At 43.5% G+C, this 16,847-nt stretch overlaps 1 pseudogene; it reads left to right on the forward strand.

Annotated features, from left to right (window-relative positions):
• Positions 1-11,445: 11,445 nt before the first annotated feature.
• LOC145397305 (5S ribosomal RNA) lies at positions 11,446-11,564 on the forward strand (annotated as a pseudogene).
• The last annotated feature ends 5,283 nt before the right edge of the window (positions 11,565-16,847 follow it).

Raw genomic sequence — 16,847 nt, forward strand, 5'->3', positions numbered from 1 at the left:
TGCAAACAGCAGCTGCTTCAGATTCCACTCTCCACCATCAACATTCACCAGTCTCAGACCTCCACATAACACACTTGCATTCACCTCCCTTACAACACCATCCATATAAATATTAAACAACCAAGGCGACATCACACATCTCTGTCGCAGCCCCACTCTCACGGGAAACTAATCACTCACAGCATTTCCCATTCTTACACACGCTGTACTATTTATATAAAAACTCTTCACCCCTTTTAGTAACCTACCATCAAGTCCATACAATCTTAAAACAGTCCACAAAGCCTCCCTATCAATTCTATCATACTCTTTCTCTAAATCCATGAATGCCCAAAACACACCCTTGCCTTTCGCTAAATACTTTTCACACACTTGTCTCACAGCAAACACCTGATCCACGCATCCCCTCCCTCTCCTAAAGCCACACTGCTCATCACCAATAATTCCCTCTGTACCCTCTCTAACTCTCATAATTAACACTCTGCCATACACCCTACCTACAACACTCAACAGACTTATACCCCTAAAGCTAGTACATTCATACTTATCACCCTTGCCTTTACACAACGGGACCACACAAGCACTTGCCCAGTCAATTGGCACCATACCTTTCACAAAGCACACATTCAACAATCTTACTAACAAGTCAACAATAGTCACTCCACCACCCTTCAGGCATTCCACAGCACACCCATCCATACCTGCAGCTTTCCCTGTTTTCATCTTCTTTACTGCCTTCTCCACTTCCTCCTTCGTGATCAAAGAATCATTCAACTCTCCCAACACATTTATTCCTTTCACCCTTCCATCCGCCACAATCTCAGCCACCCTTTCCTCCTCTATATTTAACAATCTCTCAAACTACTCTGCCCATCTCTTCCTTACTGCATCCATCTCAATTAACATCCTTCCATCCTCTGCTTTTACTCGCTCTTCCTTCCCAGACTCTCCCTTTCACACCCTTTTCATCTCCTTCCAGAACATTTTCTTATTCTGTTGAAAATTCTCAGTCAGTCGCCTACCCCACCTCTCATCTGCTGCCACTTTATCATTACACACAGCCCTTCTCGCCCTATTCCTCTTTTCCTTATACCTCTCATATGACACCTCATCCTTCCTCTGCAACCATACTTCATATGCATGTCTCTTCTCAGCCACAGCCATACTTACTTCCTCGCACCACCATTCACTTCCTTTTCTTACATCACCACCCACACGTCTCACACCAAACATCTCTTCTGCATGTCCAGCCACAACACTCTTAAACAACTGCCATTCCTCCTCCACACTGCCATTTTCCTGATCTTTCACTGCATTCCACTCATCTTTCAATTTCTCCTGATACTCTATCATTTTCTCTCTTTTATCCAACTCACTCACTTTCAAAACCTCCCTGCCACACCTAACCCTCCTAGCTCTCACCTATCTCTTACCTACACTTAACTTTCCCTCCACCAGGTAGTGGTCAGACATACTTCCACCCTCCCCTCTCATAACTCTCAGATCCAACAATCTTCCTATTACATTCCTACCATATTACATTCCTACCACATAGTCCATCAATGCTTTATCCACAACCATTCCACCCTCCTGTCTCACCCATGTATACTTATAAGTATCTTTCTTCTCAAACAGCGTATTTCCAATCACCATCTCTCGCTCAACACACATCTTTATCATTCGTTCCCCATTTTCATTTTTTCCAGGCACACCATGCATACCAACTACACCTTCAACTGCTACATTTCCCACTCTAGCAGTCAGATCTCCCATCATTACCACATTCACATTTGCTCCAAAACTCCGCAGACACTCATCAACATCATTCCAGAAAGACTCCCTCTCTTGTTCATCCCTTTCACTACCAGGCCCATATGCACTCACAAACACCCACAACTCTTGTTCAAATTTCGCCTTCACCCACATCAGTCTCGATGACCCTTCCTGCCATTCAATTACACACTGCTGTACTTCCGGACTCACTAACAAGGCCACTCCTTCTCTTGCCCTTCCTCTATCAAAACCTGACAATCTTCCATTCACACTTCCAAACATAGACTCACCCTTCCCTTTCAGTAGTGGCAGCACCAATAATGGTAGTAACAGATTCAGAAGTCTTGTGCTAACGTTGTTTCATGGTGTGACGAGTAGTGTAATACAGTAGGGGTTATGGGACTGGACGACTAGAAACCCGCTAAAGAATGTGACGGCTTGCAGTACGAGGATACCAGGAAGTAAGAGTAACAAAAGAGGCAGAGACTGGAGCAAAATAATGCACGTATGAGGTGAGGCAACGGTTAAGGCCTAGATAACGTGGCGTAGCAGGATACCACAGCCGTATCTTCGTTGTCTCACAATAGTTTGTGTTGTTTGCATCTAACTTCATCTGGTTATAGTAAATTATTGGTGAATGCTCTCCGCTGCCCATCACAGTGTGGTTTATTTGCCCAGGTAAAATAATTGCAACATTTATAACCATCCACACAGATACTGTGGGAATAAGCATTAAATTCACAGTCATTCTGTATTATAGGTATGGACAATCCAGGAATAACATATTTACAAAAATTATCACTGCAGTAATAATGACCAGTTGCAATTTATATACAACTGGCTCAGTGCTTTATTTGCATGATGATCCGAAACAGATGAGTCGTGTCTGGACTAGTTTCACAGGACACCATGATAACATAGTAGTCTATGTTATAATATATGATATGTATGTTACGAATGCCTAATGTTTTGTAGTTGAATAGCATGGAAATGTTTCGATACCACCAGTGTCATTAGGTTTCTCACTATTCGCTTCGTAGCTCAGTTCCAAACTACCACTGACGATTGTCCGTTCTCCTGCTCTCTCTCTAACTCTGACTTCCACTTCCTTCCACAGATGGGAGTACAGCTACTTGGTGCGTGGGTGTACATCTATCATAAACTCTTGGTTACACGAGGAGTTTATGTCCTCTGTGGCAAAGTTTGTTATCTGTAACTCAGCAATGGATTTAAGATTTGGAAAAAGTTGGTCGTAATTGATTGAGCTACTCACATGGAAAAAAACTCCTGACTAGGATGTATTGACCACCTACAGAGTGGTCACACGGATGTTAGGGCGTTTAGTATATACATTTTGATAGTGGGCCAGACCTTAATGATTGGGGTAAACCGATTCACCATGGACACAAAAGACCGCCAGGAGTCACATTTGGCCCTTCTAATTATTTTCCTTTCCACAGCCATTGCTTGTTTGCACGCACTAAAGGTTTCCTTCTTTTTGGCAATCCATCGTCCACCATTGAGCTCTATGCTTCGCATGAATTGGAGAGTCTTGGGAATGGCAGCGTCAAGCACATGTAAAATGGAATTGTTAATATATTAGACTTTACATTTAGGGTCTCCCCAGATATAACTAAACTGGCGAGCTTTGAGAAGGATTCCCAATCTGCTTTCTTATAGTTAAAGATTGTAGGTCGAGGGTCTGAAATAATGCTGCTTGTATAAGACAGACAGATGGGCATAAAGATCCCACGTGAAATATTGATGTATACCTGCAGAGGCTGAAAAGTTTCCAGGAAGATCATCTACATGAGGCACTCTACCATCATTCAGATGTTTGAGAATGAACTGTAGTTTTACGTTGGCTGCTAGCTACCTATGACCACCGATAACCCAGTGATAGTGATGGGCAGTCAAATCGCCCAGAACCAACTTATTTCCAGGAAGATCTTCGAATGGTGAATGATAATCACTGCTAGTAATGGGGCCAAGTGGAAGACAGTAGAAATGGCAGATGGACATAGAGGTGTTATTAAATTTTACTTTGCACGTGGCAGCTTCCAGACCATAATTTTGAATCACTTCTGTTAGCGGGTGTGATTTACCTGTGTATATGGCAACTGCGTGACCATTACATCTTCTAAATGACTGGTAGTGTTTGAATGCTGACAGATCAGGGTCGTCCACCAAACGTATCTTCTGTAAACAAATAACGTCTGGCCTGTGTATAGATAGCATCCCTGCTGTATTGTGCAATTTATTGTCAAGAGAAATATAAATCCTCTGTAACACAGTGAATGCGACGGTGTAAGTTCTGCGAGGGGGCCAGCATGTTTATCTTTTTATGCCTGCCACCAACAAGCGAATACCTACCAGGGGACCTATCCTGGTGCTTGCTTATGGAACCCCCCATATTATCATCAATAAGGAGGCTCCCAGATTCCCCCACGAAGAGCTAACTCTCCTCTCCTTTGCTGGAACAGGAATAACATGAGGTCGTGACCGTTTGTTTTAGTTTATGCCGTACGGACTGAGAAGCAGAAGCAGCCTGAGCGTATGAAATCGCTACAGGGAAATTAGAGAGTTAGAACGTACAGGAGCAGATGAGGGGACAGAGCAAGTGACCAGAGTGCTGGAGACAGGGCCAGTTCCATTCTCCATTGTGCATGTCATGCGACGGAACACAACCGCCGATGCATAAGAGACATTAAAGATTGTGTTTCGCATGCAAATCCCTCACCTTCTTCCTAGTGTCATAATAGGATATACCCTCCATTGCTTTCACTCTGCAGACCTCCTCCTCCTCCTCCTTCCACTTAGGGCAGTCCGACGAGGTGGTGGAGTGAGCACCCATACAATGAAAGCATCTTACAGACTAGAATGTGCAGTGTTCTGCATCATTACCCTGAACTGCACACCTCCCACACACTGACTGAGAAGCCCGAAGAGACTTGTCATTATCCCTATAAAGCTGGCATTTAAAGCAGCAAAAGGGATTTGGATATAAGGTTTTACGGAAAGAATTTCATTTTCAGCTATGACACTCAAAGGCAGTGTGATCCTGCCAAAATTTTTGACAATGGTCGCAGTCTTCTTCGTAACATCTTGCTTATTAAGATCAAGCACAATATCGTCCACTTCCTTAACTATGAGTTCCCTGCAGGTGATAACTCCCTGGCATGAGTTCATGGAACGAGGATTCTCCAGCTCAACATCATAACAATGAAATTTACACAGCGTTAACAACTCGTTAACCTAGGTGGAATTTACAGTCTTAATATGATCTCAACAGGCAAATATTATTGCCTGTTCAACTTCGCCAGAACAGCCATCAATTAAATTTGCTGATGAGAAAAGGACTGACAATAGCCATGGATGAAGAACCAACGGCATGTAACTGTACAAACGTCACATTTGCACTGGGATGGTTAGCGGGAATGGTTTCAGGGAACTGTCATTGCTTGACTCAGTCGTTCAGCCGTCAGACCCATCCCCTTCCAGGTGGGATCGACGTAGTAACCGCCTCCCCCTCTGGGGGGAAGTGAGAAGAAAGAGAAAGAGAAGCAAGAGACACCCAGAGTAAAATACTAAGGCTCAGATTACCCTCTCAGACTATTCTAGGGAGGCCACGTCTTTGTCGATTCACACCCCACAGCTACTGTATTAGCGGAGGGATCGCCCTAAAAAGAAAAAAAAAAAAAAAAAAAAAGTATGAGTAAGGAATGGTAATCTCAGGAATTAGATACAAGCACCTACTGTATCTCTGAACTGCGAGGGGAGGAAAATTAGTACTCGATAACCAAATTTAATAACACCCTTGCGTTGAACCAAAAGCTAATGCCAGTGGGGCAACCCTGCCACGAGAGGAGAGAGCAGCATGTACAGTTACCAAACTTTCCTCCTGGGCCACCTAGCAGCGAGAGGTATGCTGGCAACAATGTATCTGTTTGTTCGTGTGTACATGCTTGACCACAGTTCGGATCATCAACTCTCGTCTTCCGTAGTGAACCTCAGCCACAGTTCATCATTCAGTCGACAATTTTTATAGACGACAGAATTTCAAAGGAACTTCTTGAGAGTATTGGATAATGCGAGTTTTGACAACAATGAGTAAAATAACCTAAATGACAGCATCTTTACATATACTACATACTTATGAACGTATTCTTTCATTATTATATGATAAATCCATGGCCAGAAACTGTCTACTGAATACTGGGGGGAAGAACCATCGTTTGACGGAACCGTACGGTAGAAAAATAGATACCTGTGTCTGACTGTTCGTTTTGCATTTCGCCAGTCCTGGGCCGGTCTCGATTAAACCTATTGAAATACCATTCTTGAGCAGAGACATGATTAGATATCTTAGGTCATTAATCGTTACAGGATTACTCATTGTGAGGATGTTAATTTGAACTAAGTAGGAGAGATAGGAACTGTAGATGTCGGAGGTTGAAACTCGTTCGTTGAGGCAGAATACTGTCTCGAGTCAGCTAGTCATGAATCGACCAGTCACATTAAGTAGTATCGCAGGCAATGGTGATATAAATATCCCAACATTAATGAATCAAGAGCATTTGTGCTTAAAATGACTGGAAGCTTTTACATACTGTGATGGAGAGGTGGAGCCTTCATCTTGCTATAATGTGAGGTAATGTTGTTCGGTGAATAATCGATGAGCGTGTAAATGTGTGATCTCACACATAAGCGGCACCACCCACAATCAGTTTTCCTTGTAATGTGTAATCCAGTCATTCGTTAGAAGAATGGACTCTAAAAATGTGCTGTAATGACCATAGTCATATGAAATATAATACTGTAAATCATTATCATAGCTGATATTATAATAGCCACATTCGACAACAATATCCATAAACTCTTTGCCTGCTAAGATGACAGTAGGCTGTTTTATCCTCCTACCTCTTCGTGGTGCACCACAAAACACATAAAAACATCTACCTGAAGCACTACCAACGAGGAAATAAGCAATCGTTAACAGTTTCTGAACACCATCCTAATGTTTATTTTATTTTTTTTTTTATGCGAGGAAGAAGGAACCAAAGGCCATGGCCCGCAGTAACAGTTCCCTCCAAGAGAAAAACAAAATACAATAGAGAGCCAAATTCAAGATCCGATCATTTTGAGATGCCTGGACACAATGCGTTTGAAAGACTGGAGATCATAGGCAGCAGGAAATACAGATAGAGGGAGACAGTTCCAGAGCTGACCTGTTGCATAAATGAAAGACTGGGAGTAACGGTTAACTCTTGCATTAGAGAGTTGGACAGAAAAGGGATGAGAGTTTGCTGCCAGACGGGTGCTACGCGCCCGTCGTAGAGGTGGAGGAATGCAAGCAGACAGTTCAGAGGAGCAGTGACCATTAAAGTAGCGATAGAAAAGAGATAAAGATGCAACAGTGCGGCGAAGAGACAGAGGTTGAAGGGAGTCAGTAAGAGGAGGAGAGTTAATGAGACGAAAAAACTTTGACTCCACCCTATTGAGAAGAGCTGTATGTGGGGAGCCTCCCCACACATGAGAGTTGTACTCCACACAGGGGCGGATAAAACCTCTGTATAGAGTCAACAATTGTGCAGGGGTAAAGAAAGAGCGGAGTCGGCTTAGCACACCCAATCTCTTGGAAGCAGATTTTACAAGAGATGTAATATGATCTTTCCAAGATAAGTCCTGAGTAAATGAAACCCCAAGCATGTTCAAGGATAATGCAGGATTAAGCTGAATATTATTAAACATTAATGGGTATACCTGTGAAAGATTTTGTCAGGTTGATAGGTGTAAGAACTGAGTCTTAGATGCATTAAAGACAACCATATTATTTTTACCCCAGTCAGCGATATGAGCCAAGTCAGACATTAGGTGTGCCATAGCCTCATCCCTTGTTTCTTGAAGTAACTGTTGAGATGGGCGTTGCGGGAACCGAATGGAAAGGTGAAGGGTGGAGTCATCAGCGTATGAGTGGATAGGGTTAGATGTACAGCTTAGAAGATCATTGATGAATAAAAGGAAGAGAGTTGGTGATAGGACAGAGCCCTGAGGAACACCACTGTTGATAGATCTAGGAGAAGAACGATGGCCGTCTACAACAGCGGCTATAGAACGACCAGAAAGGAAGCTAGCGATGAAGGCACAGATAGAAGGATAGAAACCGTAGGAGGGCAGTTTGGAAATTAAAGATTTATGCCAGACTCGATCGAAAGCCTTTGAGATGTCAAGTGCAATGTCAAAGCTTTCTGCCAAAGTCCCGAAAGGAGGATGACCAGGAGTCTGAAAGGTAGGTGAGAAGATCGCCAGTGGAGCGTCCCTGACGGAACCCATACTGACGATCGGAAAGAAGGTTGTGATAGGAAAGATGTCTTAAAATTTTTCTATTAAGAATTGACTCGAAAACTTTTGAAATACAGGACGTTAAAGCAATTGGACGATAGTTGGAGGGTTGGGAGTGGTCACTCCTTCTTTGGGACTGGCTGAATGAGAGCAAACTTCCAGCAAGAAGGAAAGGTACAAGTTGACAGACAAAGGCGAAAGAGTTTGCCTAGGCAGGGTGTAAGCACAGAAGCACAGTTCTTGAGAACAACAGGAGGGACCCCATCAGGCCCATATGCCTTGTTAGTACTGAGGCCAGTGATGGCAGAAAATACATCAACTGAAGAAATTTTAATGTTAGCCATGAGGAAGTCAGAGGGGAGAAGTGATGGAGGAACAGCACCGGAATCGTCTAAGGTGGAATTGGAGGAGAAAGTCTGTGCAAAGAGATCTGCTTTATCAGTAGAAGAAATAGCTACAGAACCATCAGAGTAGAAAAGAGGAGGGAAGGATGATGAGGTAAAGTTGTTAGAAAGATTTTTGGCAAGGTGCCAGAAGGAGCGGGAAGAATTCGAGTTGGAGAGTTGAGAGCATTTAGTATGGATGAAATTATTTTTAGCAGAGCGAAGAACAGACTTAGCTCGATTCCGGGCAGAAACGTAAAGATGATGTGATTCAGGGGTGGGTTGGCTCCGGTACCTTTTGTAGGCCTTCTCCTTGTTGCGGACAGCATTAGAACAAGCGTGATTAAACCAAGGCTTTCTTGCATTAGTCAAAGGATATGAGAAAGGAATGTATGCTTCCATGCCCGAGAGAATAACCTCCGTAATGCACAAGGCACACTCAGATGGCTCATGACCATGGAAGCAATAATCATTCCAGGGAAAATCAAAGAAGTACTGCCTGAGGGCCTCCCAGTTCGCGGCTCCAAAATGCCACAGACGACGTTTCCCTGGAGGGTCCACAGGCCGTACCGGAGTGATAGGACAGGTTAAGGTAATAAGGTTGTGATCGGAGGAGCCCAACGGAGAGAAAAGATTAACAGAGTAAGCAGAAGGATTAGTTGTGAGGAAGAGGTCAAGTATGTTGGAGCTCTCTCCAAGGCGGTCAGGGATACGGGTCGGGTGCTGTACAAGCTGCTCTAGGTCATTAAGGATAGAAAGATGTAGACTTGTTCACCATGTGGATCCGTGAAAGGAGAGGAGAGCCAAAGGTGGTGGTGAACATTGAAATCTCCAAGAATGGAGATTTCAGAGAAAGGAGAAATGGACAGAATGTGTTCCATCGTAGAAGTAAGATAGTCGAAGAATTTTTGATAGTCAGTAGAATTAGGGGATAAGTAAACAGCACAGATATATTTAGTCAGAGAATGACAGGAAAGCCGAAGCCAGAGTGTGGAGAATTCAGAAGAATCAAGTTCAGGAACACGAGAGCAAGATAAGTCGTTGCGTATGTATACACAACAGCCACCTTTGGCTTTGAAATGAGTATAGAGGAAGTAGGAGGATACAGAAAAGGGTTTGCTGTCAGTTGCCTCAGACAGCTGAGTCTCCGTCAGAAAAAGAAGGTGAGGTTTAGAGGAGGAGAGGTGGTACTCAACAGAGCGAAAGTTAGATGAAAGGCCGCGAATGTTGCAGAAATGAAGAAGAGAGTCAGACAGTGGTTCCAGGCACCTCGAGTCGTCACCGGGAGAGGGGCAGATGGCGGCGGCATTTATGGTCCCCCCCCCCCTGGGGACTCCGAGGCTTGATTAATAGACGCCATTTTTGTTGATTTTTGAATAGGAAGTGTAGTGTGTACTGTGCATGTAGTTTGGTGAAGATAGTTAGAGAAATTTGTACTGGAGAGCATGCTGGCCTACTCTCTGTGTAACTGAGACACTGAAAAAGTTCAGCAAAGGGGGATGGCCAGGAACTAGTCCTGAGGGCTGATGAAACGGGAGCTCCAGCACTCCCTGTCATCAGCTTTCCATCCACCTCGGGAGTACTGCCCTGCTCGACTGGTGCTACAGTCTACTCCTCTATGGCAGGTAATCTTACTTGTAACTGGACTTAGATGTTAGGTAAATGCATTCCTCTTCATACTATACGGATAATGGTATCAAGTGATAACCCTATGAAATGGAATTACTGATATAAGGAGAGAGAGAGAGAGAGAGAGAGAGAGAGAGAGAGAGAGCTTGGAGCGATTCCAGCATACAGTGCATTAAGATGTTATGGTAACAAAGTAAAAACAACATAGAAAATAATATGTTTAGTATTGTTAAGAATGCAAATATTTAGTGGAATGCTAATGGATCTCAAAACCTAGTTCGGCAATTGTTATCACTGGCGATATGAATAACGTAATCCCCCCCCCCCTACCCGTCCGGCGCCTGCCCTGGCCTTCACCTTGCCAAGCTCCCCCCTTAAGCAGCTCTCTCACCGGCTTGACCAGTTGCAGGACATGGTCGCATGGAATTGTTGCGTGCCACAGGTTGCACTGACCAAGGCCAAATAAGTATAATACATATTATTGTATTATATATAATCTATCTATCTATATACTTAGGCTGCTTCCCCCAAGGAAAGGGAGGTAGCCAAGACAGGACGACACACTCCCCATTTACTCATCCATTCAAACACATTCATTCGCATCTTAGCCCCAAAGGGGAGAAGGGACAGATCCTCACTGCACCACACTGCACAAGGGTCAACTGCGCAGTGCAATCAGTGACATCCGCAGCAGGACCCAACAGCAGAGCTGGTTTACCCCTGCCACATCATAATAGACCCATCCCCTTACCCGCACCTGGCCTGACTAGCTGATCAGACCAAATGCGGGATATTATCCCCTTTGGGTTGCGTCATCATTTATTCATTCACAATTTCTTATCCATTTATTTCTGCCACGCACAGCCACTCTTCCTTGCTCAACAGACATCCCTCTCGCATCCAGCGCTCTCTTCACACTGTCCATCCATCCTATTCGTGGTCTTCCTCTCAGCCTCACACCTCTCACATCAGATCTAGTTATCTTTTTCACCAACCGCTCAATATCCATTCTCTCCATATGCCCAAACCATCGCAACACCCTCTGCTCAGCTCTACCAGCCATCTCCTGATCAACTCCAGTTCTCCTTCGCACTTCATCATTTCGCACTTGATCCATACGCGTCACTCCACACATACTCCTCAAACACTTCATCTCCATTACATTCAAACTTTTCCTCTCTGCTACATCCATATTCCATGATTCAGCCCTATATAACGCAGTCGGTACCACAACACCCTCATACAGCTTTCTCTTTATATCCATTCTAAGCGAACGACATCTAAACACTTTTTTCATTCCTCCCAGCACCTTACCTACTTCATTATATATACCACGTTGAGTACACCGCTTCCCGTTCGATCAGCGAAGTTAAGCAACTTTGGGTCTGGTTAGTACTTGGATGGGTGACCGCCTGGGAACACCAGATGCTGTTGGCATCCCTACGTCAAGTGGGGTTGGTGGAGGATTAGTGCCCCTCTCTGTAAAACAGTTAACTCTGAGCCCTTGGCCACCCTGTCTGGGATACATGGCGTCTGGCAATGGATGGATGGATGGATGGATATATTTATATCACAATATTTTATATATTACCTTATTATAAAAGTAATATAGTCATAATTATTTGGCCTTGGTCAGCACGACCTGTTTTACGCAACAATTTTCCGTGCGACCAGTTTCATGTAACTGACTGAGCCGATGGAGAGCCACCTTACACCTGAGACATCTTTCACCCTACTCAACTCTGTACCCAGCCATCTATGGGATGAACTCTGACTCTGTTGGAGGTTCACTACGGACGGACAGCTGATGATCTGAACTTTCGTTCAGCATGTACACACGAACAGACAGATACACTGTTGCCAGCACCCGTTACCCACCTCTCGCGGCTAAGTGGCCCAGGTGGAAAGTTTGGTGACTACACCCACTGCTTCGATACTCTCCGCAACTAGCATTGGCACAAAAGCTGTGAGTAAGCGTTATGGTTGGTAAACCTGATTTTTTCTCCCACAATCTCTCTCTCTCTCTCTCTCTCTCTCTCTCTCTCTCTCTCTCTCTCTCTCTCTCTCTCTCCAAATTTATTATAACTCAAGTAGCTTCATGTGTATAATCAATAATTGATAGCAATGGATATATTACTCAAACAAAGGTCTCAAAGCAGCAAAGCATTAATTATCCACAAGATAAAATGGACATCAAAGTGCTACTTGTCTGCTTGGTATCCATCGTATCCGTGTTTACCACCTGAGGATTTTCTTACACATTGTAAGACAATGACAACCTCCATTAGCATTATAAGAATGGGTTGATGGCAAACTACATTGGCCTAACTGGTCGGACCAGCTGTTCAGTATCGCCACACATAGAGCAACCATTCCGTGACATCATGCTCGAGCCTCTGTTATGATGCGTAAATGCGATTTATGGTGAATATTTTACAAAAGTTTCTTAAAATGACGATTAAAAGCGTCATCCTTATCTCTGAGGTTGGATTTGAAATGACGATCGAAACAGTCATTTTGAATCTCAAAGGGTTAATTTGCTATTGGGTTTCCTAGTCCCCCCCTCCCTGGGGGATGATATCATGGAAATCCAGCTCCCACTCATTTTTGCCAAATTTTATGGCTTGTAATTGCTGCCAGCTGTAGCCTTCTTCGCATCTGGATACATTTGCCTATGTTGATCAACGACCTGGAGAAGAAACTGCCGTTCTTTGTCAACACTGGATTAAAATCTTGAATCAGTGCTACCCCTCTGTCACTTCACTTTCAGCAAAAACATTTGTTATCTGTAGCCCCTGGTCGATGCGCTCAGCTTCCTTGTAATCCTGACGACTTTCCCTGTTAATAGGTCTAGTTCTAGGAATGAATGAGGAGGACCAAGCAGTGTGAAGATCTTGGTGTTACTGGTCACAAAACCTGAAATTGTTTTCTGATTCAGTGCTGTCGCCTCAAGTTCAACTGTTGCTCTCTTTAGTCGATCTTTGCTTCCTTCTTCATTAAGAGCCATGAACATTTTTCGCTTCTCTTTAGGGTCAACAGTTGGATAAAAAAAAGGCTACTCCAACTAATTGCTCTGACAAATACCACATGCGACGACCAAATGCTTTCAAACAGACTTGTGAAATTTCCTTATCAGGATACAGTGACAATTCCTGAAGAAGTCTCAGATCATTTGCTGGAGCTAGAGTTTTTTTTTTTTTTTTTTTTTTTTTTTTTTGTCATGAACCATGATTTCAGGTATTGCTTCATGATGAACACAACAAACCGTTTCCGTTATAGGCCTTGCTTCAGTGTGATGCTTATCTGATGATGGAAAAGATAGAATTTGATGCTGTATATAACTTTAGCCATCAATCTGGCATGGTGGCAAGCACCAGGGCGCTGCAACCGTGTTCCACGGGGCGGTACACCCCCAAGACAATAGTGGACAGTTCTAGCAGTTTTCGATAATAATCTCGAGGTTGGCTTTCTTGCAACTGTTTCTTACAAAATGCTATGAGCTCATCACATTGCTCACTATCAGTCACCAACATTTCCTCATTGTCATTTAAGGTCTGAAGACGTGTTACGTCAATAGCATTCCACTGGGCTTTGATCTGCTTGAATATGTGAATGTCGGGACTAGAGGACGGTCCAAGGCAAATGGACAAGGCCCTTTGAACAAGGATCTCAAAAATGTGACGCCAACAAGCCAGGTGGAGGAGATCCTTGTGCAGCTGTTGTTGAATACGGGTGCACGCCTCTGCCCACAATCCGGTATTGCTGGCAGTGGTGTCGAATGTCATTCCTAGCACACGTTCAGATATACCGTCGTTCAAGGTTTCAGTGATGACATTGGCCATGACCTTTCCTGTCCTTGATTCCAAACTGGGTACATTCAAAAGCATTGAAACTCCATCACCTGAGACGAGAATTGGAAGGCAATCAGAACATTTGCTCCTGATACATCGGGAATTAGTTTTCCAACCCAGTGCACTACAAGTGGCGCAGTTGGATGGAATGATTTTTTCAGCCATTCTGTAGATTCCCCCAGATTCTTGATGCGATCTCTGCGGATACTTTGCCTGTTGACAGTATACACTGCTGGAGTTTGTCCACAGGCAGAAGTCGCAGAAAGCAGATGAACTGCAGCACTGTCTGAAGTTTTGGTACAATCTAAAGCAGCAGCAACTTCAGAAGTGACAACTGCATTTCATGCTCGTTGGCGTTTCAGAGGAGGAGCTGCAACCGAAAAGGAAAGACCTGCTCTATCTGTAAAATCGTCACCTGTTTCGTCTTCATCACTAGCTGGGCTTTCCTCCAGCTCCAATATTTCCATTCTTGCTGCTCGATGACATTCCTCTCTCTCTCTCTCTCTCTCTCTCTCTCTCTCTCTCTCTCTCTCTCTCTCTCTCTCTCTCTCTCTCTCTCTCTCTCTCTTTCTGGTGGAGTTTGACATCAATACCCAGCATAAAGCCTCGCCTCCCTTTCTCCCTCTGAGCCACAAGAAACTCCTTATCCTCACGATTTTTGATGAGGTCGAAGGCATTCGTGTGTGCAGTGTCAAAGAGATCTTTCACCTGTTCTTTGAAGTTCTTTCTCTTCTCCTTTCCTTCCGTATTCCGGCTCTTACTCTTCTCCAACTTTCTCCATTCTTCATAGAGAGATTCAATTTGCGGGACACGAGTCCGTGACTCAGGTGTAGGAATGTGATCCCAAAACCCCCTAGTTCCTCAGACAGAACACGTGCTGAATCCCTCAGTGTTATTATTTCTATTCACATCAGGTAGAAAAGTCGCTCTAACACTTTCTCTCAAGGATGTAACTTACTTCCAAGTAGTCTTTCACTTGGTGGCCAACAAGCCAAATCTCTTTTTGCTCCTGCTTTTCATCACTGGCGTTAACAATTTCATTTCAGTCATAATAAATATGCGCTTAATAATAACTCAAAGTGCAAATCCCTGAAACTACACAAATACAGGTATTACTTGAATGTAGCCTCCTGCAAAGTAAAGCAAAAATTATTTTCCAATAACAAAACAGATTATCACAACAATAATTTCGTTCATTAAGCTCAAACTTTGGGTAAGATGCGGCATCAGTAAATCTCATCCAGTTCGGCTAATATTTGGTGTCTCAAGAGTTTACACCTAAACTCACAATATACACTGCCAATAAACAAAATATTCCAGAAGTAATTTTCCCCCATAGAAATAAGAACCACTCTCTCTCTCTCTCTCTCTCTCTCTCTCTCTCTCTCTCTCTCTCTCTCTCTCTCTCTCCTGTATATAGATTGAAAAGTATGTTGATACTCAAACTCTCTAAGTAAATTAAAAGGCAGTGATAATTAGGGGGAAAACAAATTTATAAGTAAGAGGGGCTACGATGCCTCTGATGTTACTATGAATATGGACCAAAGGCTCAGCAGATCAGGGATACCAACCAGACACGTTAACTCAGTGCTTTCAGATCTCTCATCTGCTTTGACAAATTTTATCACACTAAAAGAGTGCTGTTTTTTTTTTTTTTTTTTTTTTTTTTGTGGATGTACCGCCACAGTCCACACTCTCCACAACCATACATAGAAGTCCCCCCAAAAAAAATGAAGTTATGAAAAAGAAAAAATGTAACTGCAGATGTAGTGGTATTTAGTGATGGATTGTGGGTCTAAGTATACAATAATTCAAGCAATTTTAAGTTACTATTAGATATGGATTATACAGTAGGTCTAAGTATACAATGATTCAGGCAGTTTGAAGGTACAATACTGCATGATAAACAAAATAACGTTTTCAGTACTCCATCTTTTGTATTATATGACCAGATACAGTGATCCCGTACTGATGAGTAGCCTGCTCGTACAGTTAGGCCAAAGAATCGGTCGACACCACTTCCCTGGAGTAAAGGATCCCTGTCTATCTTTTGATATAGTACTGTACTTAAGAAACAATGACGAGTTTTAAGTTGACTAATCGTGAATTGAATTGGATCTGATGAAATGGAATGAACTCTGGTCTAGTTGCAACAATAGGAAACCACTTCTTATTTCATAGTTAAAGGATCACTATCCATCTTGTGATATAGTACTTTAAAATAGCACTCTAAAATATTATCTTGTACATCATCTATCTGTCTATCTATCTATAGCCCGACGCCCTAATCCCGCAAAGGGTGGCCACAGACAAAACGCCTCCAAGTCGCTCTGTCACCCACCATTTGACTACCCTCCCCCCAACTCACCTCCCCCTCCCTCATGTACCTCTCAACTCCATCCCTCCACCTCATCCTCGGTCTACCCCTCCCTATCCCTCCCTCCACCTCACCTACATACACCCTCTTAGTCAGTCTTTCATTCTCCATTCTCTCCACATGTCCAAACCACCTCAGTGTATTTCTCCTAATCTTCTCAACCACATCCACTTCCACCCCACAACGTTCCTTCACTTCTTCATTCGTCAACCTGTCTCTCCACGTCACTCCACATGCTCCTCTCAAGTAACTCATTTCCACTGCTCTCACTCTTGACTTGTTCCCCTCTTGCAAGGTCCACGCCTCGCTTCCATACATCAGGGAAGGGATCACAATACTATCATGCAGTGACTTCTTAACTTCCATACTCACCTCCCTATTTCTCATCACTGCTTTCAGTGTACGAGTATCAACAACCTTCCTTCCCTGCTGTACCCTTTCACGCACTTCATCCCCCAAAGTTCCATCCTTACTCATCACACATCCCAATTA

This window comes from Coenobita brevimanus, chromosome 40, assembly GCF_032717465.1.
Source record: "Coenobita brevimanus isolate Jiangsu-jjx chromosome 40, ASM3271746v2, whole genome shotgun sequence".
NCBI classification, from domain to species: Eukaryota; Metazoa; Arthropoda; class Malacostraca; order Decapoda; family Coenobitidae; genus Coenobita; species Coenobita brevimanus.